This window comes from Somniosus microcephalus, chromosome 1 (assembly GCF_052327205.1).
Source record: "Somniosus microcephalus isolate GS21.2 chromosome 1, FLI_Smic_1.0, whole genome shotgun sequence".
NCBI classification, from domain to species: Eukaryota; Metazoa; Chordata; class Chondrichthyes; order Squaliformes; family Somniosidae; genus Somniosus; species Somniosus microcephalus.
In genome coordinates this window covers 103,599,081-103,614,604 of record NC_140987.1, presented here as the reverse complement: position 1 = coordinate 103,614,604, position 15,524 = coordinate 103,599,081, and the positions used below count along the sequence as shown (strand labels likewise).

Below are 15,524 nucleotides of genomic sequence, written 5' to 3'. Positions count from 1 at the left end.
TTAAAGTGTTCAAAAAACGCCTGCATGCCCATCAACTTTCATACCATTTTAATCCCAACCCATTCTGTATGTGTACCTATAGGTTCTTCCCTTCATGCTTCCTCTTGCTGCCAATGTGTGATGTGCATCCTCTTAAACCTAGCTTTGTACTTATCCCAGAAGTTATTTGAGTGCCAGGAGCACAAGAGGCAGCTAGCTGCTATGTTCCTCTGGGACCCCTTGGTATTGAGTTGGCTCTCATCACATGGTGGGATCAGCACTGGCAGGCACGGATGGGCACAATCCCAATGTAACCACCCAGATTACAGCTCCTGGATTTTCGGCCACATCTTTTTTGGTCTCTAGTTTATTGCAAAAGCCATCTGAGAGATGTATAGTTTGGAAAAATGCAACCTAATTGAGTTGTATTGATAGAGTAATGTTAACACATAACAGATTTTTCTGTGGAAAATTTATGAGTTCACTACAGTGATTGCAGCTAAAAGCTGATAAATGCATTGCCCAGTGGAAAAAATAGCCAAACAAGAAAGTATTCCAGCTTTGATTCTCAGTCTGTGCTAAGTTAGTTGATCTCAACTGTAGATGTAGTAATGGCTGTGCAATTCATCTCAGCACCCCTGGGCTAGGGAGTGGAAACATCAGGGAGGACCCTTTCTCCTGACCATTATGCAGTGACTGGTACATGTATGGCTGTTAGATGAAGACAGTTTTGAGCTTGGTTTTGGTTTTCCTCAGTACTGTTTATGCTCACAGAGGAAGATTGGCCTCTTGGGAGATGTAAATGAAGAACAGTCAATGCCCATAAAACTGAACCCCAGCATCAGCCAGCACCTTCAGAACAGGGGTCATAATTGGAATAAAAAGGCCTCCATGCCCTAGCTTGCGTACCATAGATTGCTAAAATATATCTGAATATCAGGCACTTGTCTTTAAACTCCATAGAATATCCAATCATTTATGTAAATGATCCTATGTTCTGGTGGACTACTGAACATATTTTCAAAATCAATTTATTATACCTCTACACAACTGCAGGTCCCCTCCCAAGACATGTTCTACCTCACTCCACCCTGTCCAGCATGAATTCACAGCAGCACCATTTTAAAACAGAAAATATGGACATTGTTTTAATATCTGGCACAATTGCTTCATATGATTTATCTCACTTCTGTTTATAGTTTCACTTAAGTGAGCACTATATCAAATTGAAAGTGTTCCTGCTGTCAGTACATGTACAATACGGACTGTGAACTTTCACTTTAATAATGTCCATCAGCTCATCTTAAATCACTGGTAGCTACTTTTGGCACGTTATCTGAGAAACTCTTAATGCGCTCATCTAAAATTCCACTCGCCACTATCTTAACAGAGATGTACACCTCCTTAAATTAACAGAGAGAAAGTTGATATGAGTGTGTTAAGTGTTTGTGTGATAATATTGCCAGCAGTCATTTCTACCAATTATTTTCAAAACATGCAAAGGTGTACAGTAATCAAACATAAATTATATACCTCAGCAAAGACAAAAGCAAGAAGTTCAGGATCATCTAATTGATTGATGAAGGATTTAAATTGCACTTTCATTTTCCAGTCAAACAGTCCTCAATTACATGCGATGTACGGTACATGCATTGAAAATTTGCATTTAACAACAACTTACATTTATATATATTTATACTGGGAATGGTAGCATTGTGGTTATGTGATTCGACTAATAATCCACAGGCCGAGACTAATGATCTGCCGGGTTCAAATCCCACCATAGCAGCTGGCGAATTTAAATTTAGTTAATCGAATAAATCTGGAATTAAAAAAAAAGCTAGTATCAGTAATGAATGGTGATCATGAAACATAGAAACATAGAAGATAGAAGCAGGAGTAGGCCATTCGGCCCCTCGAGCCTGTTCCGCCATTTAATGAGATCATGGCTGATCATCCAAATTCAGTACACTGTCCCTGCTTTCTCTCCATATCCCTTGATCTCTTTAGCCTTAAGAAATATATCTAACTCCTTCTTGAGTATATTTAATGAATTGGCCTCAACTGCCTTCTGTGGTAGATAATTCCACAGGTTAACCATTCTCTGGGTGAAGAAATTCCTCCTCATCTCAGTCCTAAATGGCTTACCCCTTATCCTTAGACTGTGACCCCTGGTTCTGGACTCCCCCGCCATCGGGAACATCCTACCTGCATCTAGTCTGTCTAGTCCTGTTAGAATTTTATAAGTTTCAATGAGATCCCCTCTCATTCTTCTAAACTCTAGCGAATACAGGCTCAATTGACCCAATCTCTCTTCATACGTCATTCCTGCCATCCCAGTCTGGTGAATCTTCGCTGCACTCCCTCCATGGCAAGAACATCCTTCCTCAGATAAGGCGACCAAAACTGCACACAATACTCAAGCTGTGATCTCATCAAGGCCCTGTACAACTGCAGGAAGACATCCTTGCTCCTGTACTTGAATCCCCTCGCTATGAAGGCCAACATACCATTTGCCTTCTTAACCGCCTGCTGCACCTGCATGCTTACCTTCAGCAACTGGTGCACAAGGACACCCAGGTCTCGTTGCACTTCCCCTTTTCCCAATCTATTGCCGTTCAGATAATAATCTGTCTTCCTGTTTTTGCCACCAAAGTGGATAACCTTACATTTATCCACATTATACTGCAACTGCCAGGCATCTGCCCAATCACCCAACCTGTCCAAATCATACTGGAGATTCTCTGCATCCTCCTCCCAGCACACACGCCCACCCAGCTTTGTGTCATCTGCAAACTTGGAGATATTACATCTAGTTCCCTCGTTTAGATAATTAATATATATTGTGAATAGCTGGGGTCCTAGCACCGATCCCTGCAGTACCCCACTAGTCACTGCCTGCCACTCGGAAAAAGACCTGTTTATTCCAACTCTTTCCTTCCTGTCTGCCAACCAGTTCTCTATCCAAGTCAGTACATTACCCCCAATCCCATGTGCTTTAACTTTGCACACTAATCTCTTATGCGGTACCTTAACGAAAGCCTCCTGAAAGTCCAAATACACTACATCCACTGGTTCTCCATTATCTATTCTACCAGTTACATCCGCAAAAATTTCCAAGCATGATTTAACTTTTGTAAATCCATGTTGACTTTGCCCGATCCTGTCACTGTTTTCCAAGTGCTCTGCTATTACATGTATTATAATAGTCTCTAGCATTTTCCCCTCTACCGATGTCAGGCTTACCAGCTTATAATTCCTCATTTTCTCTCTGCCACCTTTTTTAAATAGTGGGGTTACATTAGCTACCCTCCAATCCATGGGTACTGTTCCAGAGTCTATTGAGTTTTGGAAGATGACCAGCAATGCATCTACTATTTCTAGGGCTACTTCCTTAAGTACCGTAGGATGTAGAGGATCAGGCCCTGGGGATTTTTTGGCCTTCAATCCCGTCAATTTCCCTAACACCATTTCCCTACAAATACTGATTTCATTCAGTTCCTCCCTCTGTTCTCCGACATCACTGGGAGGTTATTTGTGTCATCCTTTGTGAAAACAGAAAAAAAGTATGTATTTAATTGGTCTGCCATTTCTTTGTTCCCCATTATAAATCCCCCTGTGTCTGACTGCAAGCGACCTATGCTTGACTTCACCAATCTTTTTCTCTTCACATATCTATAGAAGCTTTTACAGTCAGTTTGTTTGTTCCCTGCAAGCTTACTCTCATATTCTATTTTCCCCCTCTCAATTAATCCCTTTGTCTTCCTTTGCTGAATCCTAAACTGCTCCCAATCCTCAGGTTTGCTGTTTTTTCTGGCCAATTTATATGTTCTCTCCTTGGATCTTATGCTATCCCTAATTTCCCTTGTTAGCCACGGTTGAGTCATCTTTTTTGTTTTATTTTTATGCCAAACAGGGATGAACAAATTCTGTAGTTCATCCATGCGATCTTTAAATGTTTGCCATTGCCTATCCACCATCAACATTTTAAGTAACGTTCCCCAATCCATCCTAGCCAACTCGCACCTCATTCCATCGTAGTTTCCTTTATTTAAATTCAGGACCCAAGTCTCTGAGTCAACTGCGTCATTCTCTATCTTAATGAAGAATTCTATCATATTATGATTGCTCCTCCCCAAGGGGCCTCACACAACAAGATTGCTAATTAATCCGTTCTCATTACATAATACCCAGTCTAAGATTGTTGTGTTCGTGTATAATAAGACACAGACTGCAGGAGAACGGTACAACAGGTGTTTACTCAACGTGGCTCACACTGGAACTGATCTGTACAGATTACTACTCAGTGCTATATACAGGTGTGGTCACTGCCGGTACTGCAGTATACATGAGCTGTAAAAGATAGTTCCCCCCTTAAAGCTATATACATTACAGTTCCTCCCCTTTTAGATTAACAGTACCATAACACTCATTTAACAATTAAATATCAAACTAATTACAATTAACACTTTTAACATGCAACATTAGCTGAAAATAGTCTATTTATATATTCAGTCTTTGGGGAGGCTTCCTGATCCTTTCTGGATAGCGCCTTTCCCGAGTGTCTTGCTCTTGGTGCAGAGGCGATTCTGGCCCCCTGTCGTCGGCTGGTTCATCAGCTTCCGATGCTACTGTTTCTGGGGTAGATGCGACCTCTACGTCGGGTTCATCACCAGGTACGTATGGGCGAGGCATGGGGTTGACTTGTTCCTGTGACTCTAGGATCTGGTCAGCATGGCGTCTCACGATGCTCTCCCCAACCTCCACTGTGTACATTAGGGGGCCCTGCCGTGTGCATACCGTTCCTGGCTGACATTTTTCTGTTCGGTAGTCGCGGGCCAAGACTGGTTGCCCTACATTGAAGCTCCTTGTTGGCTTCTCATGGATGTGCTGGAATTGCTTACTCTCAACATCTCTTCGTACGTTTGGTCTGAGCAAATCCAGGCGAGATCTTAACCTTCGGTTAAAGAACATCATGGCTGGGGCCTGGTTGGTGACTGCATGTGTCGCATTCCGGTAGGCGAACAGGAAATTGTCCACCTTGTGCTGCAGCGGAATGTTGTCATTGTACATAGCCTTTATTGCCTTCTTAAAGGTTTGTACGAACCTCTCAGCCAATCCATTTGTGGCTGGATGATACGGGGCAGATGTGTAATGCCTTAGCCCATTCTTTTTCAAGAACCTCCAGAACTCTTCGGACACAAACTGTGGTCCGTTGTCAGAGCAAATCTGTTCTGGCAAGCCATTCCTGGCAAAAATGGTCCGTAGGACTGCAATAGTTTTCTCCGTGGTGGTGGAGGACATTTTGATGACCTCAGGCCATTTCGAGTGCGCATCCACGGCTATTAAAAACATTGAGTCCATGAATGGACCAGCAAAATCAATATGCGCCCGTTGCCATGGAGATGAGGGCCACTCCCATGGGTGTAGATGGGCCTGTGGTGGTGCATTTTGGACTTTCTGGCATCCTGAGCAGCTCTTGGTCAGGTCCTCGATTTGTTTATCGATTCCCGGCCACCACACATAAGCCCTGGCTAGGCATTTCATTTTTACCCCTCCCAGATGACCCTCATGAAGCTCATTGAGCACTCTATCCCTTAACTTGGGTGGAATTACCACTCGGGATCCACACATCAAGGTCCCCCGGCACACTGACAGCTGTTCTCTCCTTGTTGAGAATGCTGCCAACAGTGAGTCACCATGTGCTGGCCATCCCTTCACCGTCAAATCATATACCCGAGACAGTGTCGGGTCATTTCGGGTTTCCTTTTCGATACAAGCGTTAGTTACCGGTAGGTATTCAACTATAGTCGAATGGAATATTTCAACAGGATCCACTGCTGGTGCTTCCTCCGCAGTAGGCAGTGGCAGGCGTGATAGCCCATCAGCATTTCCATGCTGTTTCGTGCCCTTATATTCAATCTCAAAGTGGTGCACCCCTAGAAAAAGTGACCATCTTTATAGTCGTTGCGCAGTCATCACCGGAACGCCCTTCTTCGGAATAAAAATGGAGACAAGAGGCTGGTGATCAGTCAGCAAGGTGAATTTCTGCCCGTGCAGATAGTGATTGAACTTTTTCACTCCCCACACTAGGCTGAGGGCCTCCCTGTCAATCTGGGCGTAGTTACGCTCGGCTGAGGCTAGTGATCGTGACGCAAAGGCTATTGGCCTCTCTGAGCCGTCCGAGAATTTGTGCAACAGCACCGCTCCAATGCCGTAGGGTGACGCATCACATGCCAACCGAATTGGTAATGCTGGGCTGTAATGGGCCAATACCTCTTTCGATGTGATTAGTGTTTTGCTGTTCTGGAAAGCTCTTCTACATTCGTCACTCCACTTCCATGGCACCCCAGTTTGCAGTAGGGTGTTCAGTGGGTGTAGTATTGTAGACAAATTTGGCAAGAACTTATGGTAGTAGTTTACCAGCCCGAGGAACGACCTCAGTTGTGACACATTTTCCGGTGCAGGAGCCTTGACTACTGCCTCAATCTTCTCTGGGGACTTATGTAACCCCTCTTTATCGATAACATGGCCACAATACGAGATCTGTTTTCTAAAAAACTCGCATTTGGGGCGGTTAGCTCGGAGCCCATATTCCTGCAATCTAGTGAGCACCTGCTCCACGTTGGCAAGGTGATCACTGTCATTTTCGCCCGTGACCAGGATGTCGTCCAAATAACACTGGGTCCCTGGGATCCCTTGCAGGACTTGTTCCATTGCCCTCTGCCAAATAGCCAGAGCTGATGCTACCCCGAATACCAGCCGGTTGTATTCACAGAATCACAGAATCACAGAAACCCCACAGTGCAGATAGAGGCCATTTCGGCCCATCGAGCCTGCACCGACACATATCCCACCCGATCCCCGTAATCCCTACACCAACACATATCCCACCCTATCCCCGTAACCCCACGTATTTAATCCCCCTTACACTAAGGGTCAATTTATCATAGCCAATCAACCTAACCCGCACATCTTTGGACTGTGGGAGGAAACCGGAGCACCCGGAGAAAACCCACGCAAACACGGGGAGAATGTGCAAACTCCACACAGACAGTTTTGGTAGATACCTTTATAGGTGTTGATTGTGAGGTATTTTTTTAATGCTTCTTCTACCTCCATTTGCAGATACGCCTGGGCCAGATCAATCTTAGTGAAGCGTTTCCCTCCAGATAGCGAGGAGAAAATATCTTCAATCCGGGCAAGTGGATATTGTACGATGTGAAGGACCGGGTTCACTGTTACCTTAAAGTCCCCACAGATGCGAACCTTCCTTGGTTCCCCAGGCGTGCTGCTCAATGACTTTTTCATCACAGGGACGATGGGTGTAGCCCACTCGCTCCAGTCTACCTTGGACAGTACACCTGAACGTTCCAGACTCTCCAGCTCTGCTTCGACGGCTGGGCGGAATGCATAAGGTACCGGTCTGGCCTTAAAAAGTTTTGGGCTTGCATTTTCTTCAATTTTAATCGTCGCTGTCATGCCTTTTAGTGTTCCAAGTCCTTGCTGGAACACTTCTTTCGCGTCTGTTAGGATCTTTGACAGTCACCCAGGTGTGACGTTGTCATCCTTTTTGTCAGCCACAGTCAGTGCCTGTATGGAATGCCAATCCAGTTGTACTTTCCGGATACATTCACGTCCCAGTAATGGTGGTCCTCCATCTTGCAATACATACAGGTCTAGTTTTGGTGTTTCCTTACCGCTATGTATAATGGTCACCCTTATTTTTCCTTTGGGGTAGACTTTTTGTCCCGTGTACGTCTTCAAAATAATTTTTGTGTCTCTCAAGGGTATGTGTGAGAATAGCCGCTCGTAGTCCCATCGGTTTATGACTGTTAGGGCTGATCCTGTGTCCAATTCCATCTTTACCTGGACTCCTGCTATCTTGAGAGTGACCCAAATGGTTCGGTGATCCTCCGTTGTGATCACATTATGTAATTTCAGACAACTCAGTTCCCTGCTTTCGGAGTCGGTATCACTCTTTTGTTCGTCTGAACTATTCTCCGTCATCTTATGTACCTTCTTGTACTTTTCTTTGGTAGTTTTCTTATTGCTGGTTTTCTTTCCCGACCTGCAGACTCGTGCTATGTGTCCTACTTTTCCACACTGTCTGCACACTTTGTCTTTGAACCAGCAATCATTCTGGTCATGTGTTGTTCTGCCGCAACGATAGCACTTCTCTGTTCCATATGACATTTCGTTTGGGCCATATTCTTGCGGTCTCTGTTGTATCTCTGCAGCGCCCTGTGCTGCTGCTTCATATGATACCGCAATGCTGAAAGCCTTTTCCAGCGTAAGGTCCTTTTCAGATAAAAGCCCTTTCTGGGTTCCTTCACTTTGAAGCCCACACACAAACTTGTCCCTTAAGGTATCTGCCAGTCCCACTCCAAACTGGCAGTGTTTCGATAGTTTGCGCAGTTCTGTTAAATAATCAGCATTGCTTTCATCCTTATGCTGGTTCCGTTTGTGAAACTTGAATCTTTCTGCTATCAGCAGCGGTGTGGGGTTTAAATGTTCCTGTAGTATCGTTACTATGTCTTCAAAACTCTTTTCCATTGGCTTCGTTGGGGTTACTAGATTTCGTAATAACCCATACGTCTTTGCACCCATTAAATTTAACAATACCGACGCTTTCTTGTCATCTGACACCTCATTTGCCTTGCAGTACACCTCTATTCGTTCGACATATGTAGTCCAATCTTCGACTTCGTTGTCAAATGCGGTGATACTGCCACTCTTCGGCATTTTGGGTGTGGTTTAAAATGGCGTCTCCCAATGTCTTAAAATGGCGTCTCCCGTGCTTTCCTTCCTCCCCCGCTGCTGCCAATGCCGCTCCTGGCGGTTTTCGTGGCAATGGCGGCGCCCTGTAGGTTTCGCGCGCTTCTCCTGCGCTGCTGCCAACACCTCTCTCGGCGGTCCTCGTGGCAATGGCGGCGCCTCGCGGGTTTCTGCGCGGCTCTCTCTCCCTCTCTTCGACGCTGCTCGGCCCCTGAACACCGGCTGCACCCTGTGCGCTCTGCCCTCTCTCTCTCTCCCCCGTCGACGCTGCTTGGCCCTTTGCTGTGCCGCTCGGTCGGGCTCTAGCCCGCCGCTTTCCGGGAAGGGTCTGCGCACTACCTGTTGCCAGCCCGTTTCGCTGGACCACCTCGACTGGAAAGCCAAGCCTGGCTCTCAACAGCCTCCCCCGCAATTCTCGAGTCTCTGCTGGATGACTGGGCGGTTGCCCGTGGTCGACGCCCGAGTCTCTGGCCTTGACCTCCAATCCACTGATCTCCAGGAACGAATCCCCGGGAGGTGATGCAGAGTGGCAGTTAGGTTCGAACTTGCCTTGTCGCCAATGTTGTGTCCGTGTATAATAAGACACAGACTGCAGGAGAACGGTACAACAGGTGTTTACTCAACGTGGCTCACACTGGAACTGATCTGTACAGATTACTACTCAGTGCTATATACAGGTGTGGTCACTGCCGGTACTGCAGTATACATGAGCTGTAAAAGATAGTTCCCCCCTTAAAGCTATATACATTACAAAGATAGCCTGATCTCTAGTTGGTTCCTCGACATATTGGTCCAGGAAACCATCCCGTATACACCCTAGGAATTCCTCTACCACAGTATTGTTACTAATTTGGTTAGCCCAATCTATATGTAGATTAAAGTCACTCATGATAACTGCTGTGCCCTTATTGCACGCGTCTCTAATTTCCCACTTAATGCCATCCCCAACCTCTGCATTACTGTTTGGGGGTCTGTATACAACTCCCACTAAATTTTTCTGCCCCTTGGTATTTCTCAGTTCTACCCATACAGATTCCACATCATCAGAGCTAATCTCCTTCCTTACTATTGTGTTAATCTCCTCTTTAACCAGCAATGCTACCCCACCTCCTTTTCCTTTTTGCATGTCTTTCCTGAATATTGAATACCCATGGATGTTGAATTCCCAGCCTTGGTCACCCTGGAGCCATGTCTCCATAATCCCAATTATATCATATCCGTTTACATCTATTTGCGCAGCTAATTCATACACCTTATTACGAATGCTCCTCGCATTAAGACACAAAGCCTTCAAGCTTGTTTTTTTAACGCTCTTATACCTTTTAGAATTATTATTTACTGTGGCCATGTTTGATTTACACCCTTGATTTCTCGGACTTCCACTTTTGCTTTTCTCCTTCCTGTCTTTTGCTTCTATCCTTGCTTCCCTTTCCTCTGTCTCCCTGCACAGGTTCCCAACCCCCTGCCATTTTATTTTAAACCCTCCCCAACAGAACTAGCAAACACTCCCCCTAGGACATTGGTCCCAGTCCTGCCCAGATGCAAACCGTCCAGTTTGTACTGGCCCCACCTCCCCAGAACCAGTTCCAATGCCCCAGGAATTTGAATCCCTCCCCCTTGCACCATTCCTCTAGCCACGTATTCATCTGAAATATCCTTCTACTTCTACTCTGACTAGCACGTGGCACTGGTAGCAATCCTGAGATTACTACCTATGAGGTCCTATTTTTTAATTTACCTCCCAACTCCCTATATTCAGCTTTTAGGACCTCATCCCGTTTTTTACCTATATTGTTGGTACCTATAGGCACCATGACAACTGGCTGTTCACCCTCCCCCTCCAGAATGCCCTGCAGCCGCTCTGAGACATCCTTGACCCTTACACCAGGGAGGCAACATACCATCCTGGAGTCTCATTTGTGGCCACAGAAACGCCTATCTATTCCCCTTGCAATAGAATCCCCTATCACTATAGCTCTCCCGCTCATTTTCCTCCCATCCTGTGCAGCAGAACCACCCATGCTGCCAGGAAGTTGGCTGCTGCTGCCTTCCCCCGATTAGCCATCTCCCTCAACAATATCCAAAGCGTTATATCTGTTTGAGAGGGGGATGGCCACAGGGGACCCCTGCACTACCTGACTGCACCTACTACTCTGCCTGGCGGTCACCCATTCCCTTCCTGCCTGTGCAGCCTTTACCTGTGGTGTGACCAACTGATTAAACGTGATATCCACGACGTCCTCAGCATCGCGAATGCTCCAGTATATATCCATTCGCTGCTCCAATGCCACAATGCCATCTGCCAGTAGCTGCAGCTGGACACACTTCCTGCACATATGGTCATCAGGGACACAGGAAGTGTCCCTGATTTCCCACATAGTGCAGGAGGAGCATGCCATTGGGCCAAGCTATGCTGCCATGACTTACCCTTTAATTAATTAAAATTAATTAAATTAAATCAATGCCACTAATTACACTACAATTAAATGATATACTCAAGGGCGCTTGTTTATTAGCACTCCCCGCTACAAAACAGAGACCTTAGAAACTATAACCACAAAAATTAAAACCTTCTAAACTTTATAAACTATTAACCTTAACTGTCAAACTATAGAGTAGTATAAATACTCACCGTACTCACCCAATCAGCTGCTTCCTCTTGCCCGCGTCACTTTGAATCGTGATGTGGCTCTGGAACACCGCCGCCGGTCTGCGAGATTGGTAAGCCTCTAACTCACAGCACTCTGTTGAAACCGCACTCAGTGCAAAATCGCACTTCAAAGCCTGTTTTATAGGCCCTGAAACAAAGGAGATTTGCTGAGCCCAGATTGTTGAATCTACCAGATTGTTGTAAAAACCCATCTGGTTCACTAATGTCCTTTCGGGAAGGGAAATCTGCCGTCTGGCCTACAGGTGACTCCAGACCCATAGCAATGTGGTTGACTCTTAACTGCCCTCTGAAATGGCCTAGCAAGCCACTCAGTTGTACCAAACCATAACAACATGGACTGCAGCAGTTCAAGAAGGCGGCTTACCACAACCATCTCAAGGGCATGTAGGGATGGGCAATAAATGATGGCCTTGCCAGCGATGTGCACATTCCATGAACAAATTTTTTAAAAGCACCTTTGACGTAAGAAAACTACTAGGCTTTAATCAACTGTTTTTCAACATGGAGATCTAGTTGTGTCCTTCACTAGTTCCTGTTAAAGAATGTCCTGAGCAAGCTGGGCCCATGCCCGAGTATTTATACTCTCCCTGGGCAGCACCACCAGCAGGCCGCCCAGTATCATTTCATAAGTCATTTCCACATGAATGACAAGATTCATGTCAACATTCTTACAGAAAATCAACCCAAAGCGCTTTATTTATAGGCAAAATGTATTTTTCTGACTTGTCACATAATCCTAAATGCTATAAACAGAGTTCTCTTTAAAATTATTGAGGTCTATAATGTTAGATCCGTGTGTTAATGGAGACACGGAATGCAGGAGTTGATTTAACAAGTGTTTACTGAACAAAGTCTGGAGGTGAACTAACAACACAAGACGCTACACAGGCTTATATACCCGAGTGGTCACTACTGGTACTACAGTATACAGGGGCTTCAAAAACATAGTTCCTCTTAAAGGTACATACACTACAATTCCTCCCCTTTTAGATAAATAGTACAAAACATTTTAAGTAATCATTAAATAACATTTTTACAAGAACAATAATATACACATTTGCTGAAGTTAATCAATTACAAATTCAGTCTCTCTGGAGGCGTCCTGACTCGGTCCGGATAACGCCTCGGTGGTGTAGTAGGTTCTTTTGGCAAGGTCGATTCGGCTTCAATGCTAGTGTCGGGTTCATCTGGTTCCAGTATCACCGGATCGGAGGTAGATACTATGGGTATCTCTGCTTCATCACTAGGCGTATAGAGTTGTGGTGTAGGTTGTCCTTTTTCGGATGACTCTATGATCTGGTCAGCATGGCGCCTTATTATGCTTTCTCCAATGTCCACGGTATACATCAGTGGTCCTAGTCGTGTGCAAATAGTTCCAGGCTGCCATTTCTCGGTACGGTAGTCCCGGGCCAAAACTGGTTGACCTATCTGGAAGGTTCTAGTTGGCCTTTCATTCATGCTTTGAAATTGCTGGTTCTCTACGTCTCTTCTGACGTTTGGCTTGACCAAATCCAGCCGGCATCTTAGTCTTCTTTTGAAAAACATCATGGCGGGGGTTTGGTTTGTAACCACATGTGTTGCATTCCTGTACGCAAACAAGAAGTTATCTACCTTATGTTGTAGATTTATGTCTTCACTACCCATGGCCTTTATGGCCTTCTTGAAGGTCTGGACAAACCTTTCAGCCAATCCATTGGTGGCGGGATGGTACAGGGCGGACGTGTAGTGCTTAACCCCATTGTTTTTTAAGAATTTCCTGAATTCTTCGGATACAAATTGCGGTCCATTATCAGAACAGATCTGTTCAGGCAGCCCATTCCTGGCGAATATGGTCCTTAAGACTGTGATTGTTTTTTCCGTGGTGGTGGAGGACATCTTTATTACCTCCGGCCACTTGGAGTGTGCATCCACCGCGATTAAGAACATTGAGTCCATAAATGGACCAGCAAAGTCAATATGTACCCTTTGCCATGGAGATGAGGGCCACTCCCATGGATGTAGAGGGGCTTGTGGTGGGGCGTTTTGGACCTTCTGGCATCCTAGACAGCTCTTGGTCATTTCTTCGATGTCTCCATCGATACCTGGCCACCACACAAACGCTCTGGCTAAGTCCTTCATTTTCACTCCACCCAGATGCCACTCGTGAAGCTCCTTTAGCACTCTATCCTTGAGTTTGGGTGGAATCACCACTCTGGATCCACACATCAAGGTTCCTCGGCACACTGACAGCTGTTCTCTTCTTTGCGAGAATGCTGGCAACAGTGGTTCGCCAAGTGCTGGCCATCCCTTCACCGTTAAATCGTAGACTCGTGAGAGAGTTGGGTCATTTCGCGTTTCCTTTTCAATGGTAGAATTTGTCACCGGTAGACATTCCACTGTGGTCGAGTGGAATATCTCCACTGGGTCCACTGTAGGCGCCTCTTCCACCGTTGGCAACGGTAGGCGCGATAACCCATCAGTATTCCCATGCTGTTTTGTTCCTTTGTACTCTATGTCATATTGGTGTGCCCCTAGGAAAAGGGAGCACCTCTGTAGCCTTTGCGCTGTCATAATGGGAACGCCCTTTTTAGGGTTGAATATGGAGACGAGGGGTTGATGGTCAGTCAACAAGGTAAACTTTTGTCCGTGTAGGTAATGGTTGAATTTCTGCACCCCCCACACCAGGCTGAGTGCCTCCCTGTCGATCTGGGCATAGTTACGCTCAGCTGAGTTCAATGAGCGTGACGCAAAAGCTATCGGCCGCTCCGAGCCATCAGGGAATCTATGCGATAATACCGCTCCTACGCCGTAAGGGGATGCATCGCACGCCAGTCTGATTGGCAGTGATGGGTTGTAATGAGCCAACACTTCCCTGGATGTGATCAAGCCTTTGCATTTATTGAAGGCACGTTTACAGTCTTCGCTCCATTTCCAAACTACTCCCGTTTGTAGCAGTGCGTTAAGCGGGTGCAGAACCGTCGACAAGTTTGGTAAAAATTTATGATAGTACTTTACTAATCCCAGGAACGACCTTAATTGTGAGACATTTTCAGGCGCTGGGGCCTTTACGACCACTTCAATTTTTTCAGGTGACTTATGCAACCCTTCTTCGTTAATGACATGGCCACAATATGATATTTGTTTCTGGAAAAATTTGCATTTGGGGCGATTTGCTCGTAGGCCCCGTTCTCTCAGCCTCGTGAGCACCTGCTCCAAGTTGGCAAGGTGCTCGTTGTCGTTTTCTCCTGTTACAAGGATGTCGTCTAGGTAGCATTGAGTCCCCGGAATCCCTTGCAGGACTTGCTCCATAGCTCTTTGCCAGATAGCCGGAGCTGATGCCACTCCGAAAACCAGTTGATTGTACTGGTACAGGCCTTTGTGTGTGTTTATCGTGAGATACTTTTTAGAGGCCTCCTCAACCTCCACCTGTAGATATGCCTGTGCTAAGTCAATTTTGGTGAAACGTTTCCCTCCGGATAGTGAGGCGAAAATATCTTCTATCCTCGGAAGAGGATACTGTACCATGTGAAGGACCGGGTTTACAGTCACCTTGAAGTCCCCACAGATGCGAACTTTTCTCTGTTCTTCTGGTTTATCATTATTCAACGTTTTCTTCATGACCGGGACGATGGGTGTTGCCCACTCGCTCCAATCTACCCTGGATAACACGCCTGCTTTTTCCAAATTCTCCAGCTCTGCCTCGATGGCTGGATGAATTGCGTATGGCACCGGCCTTGCCTTAAAAAACTTGGGAATTGCCGCATCTTCCACTTTTATTGAGGCGGTGGCACCTTTCAGGGTTGCTAGTTCCTGTTGAAACACTTCTTTGGGGTTAGCCAAGATTTCTTTTAATCGTCCAGGTATGACGTCATCATCGTTTTTTTTCTTACTGGTCACCGTCAGTGCCTGAATGGAGTGCCAGTCTAAACGTATCTTTCTGATCCATTCACGTCCCAACAATGGTGGACCATCATCTTGCAGAACATATAAATACAACTTCTGTATTTCCTTGCCGTTGTATACAACAGGCACCCTTATTTTCCCTCTGGGGTATACTTTCTGCCCCGTATATGTCTTCAAGACAATGGATGTGTCTTTCAAAGGTATATGCGGAAAT

The 15,524-nt window shown here is 45.7% G+C and overlaps 1 long non-coding RNA gene across 1 annotated transcript in view; it reads right to left on the bottom strand.

The window, feature by feature from the left end:
* Nucleotides 1-1,141: 1,141 nt before the first annotated feature.
* LOC147124267 (uncharacterized) overlaps nt 1,142-15,524 on the bottom strand; it is a 58,387-nt gene continuing 44,004 nt past the window's right edge. Inside the window, exon 4 of the long non-coding RNA XR_015079711.1 lies at nt 1,142-1,801. This is a non-coding gene — a long non-coding RNA (uncharacterized LOC147124267). The remainder of the gene's footprint in view (nt 1,802-15,524) is intronic.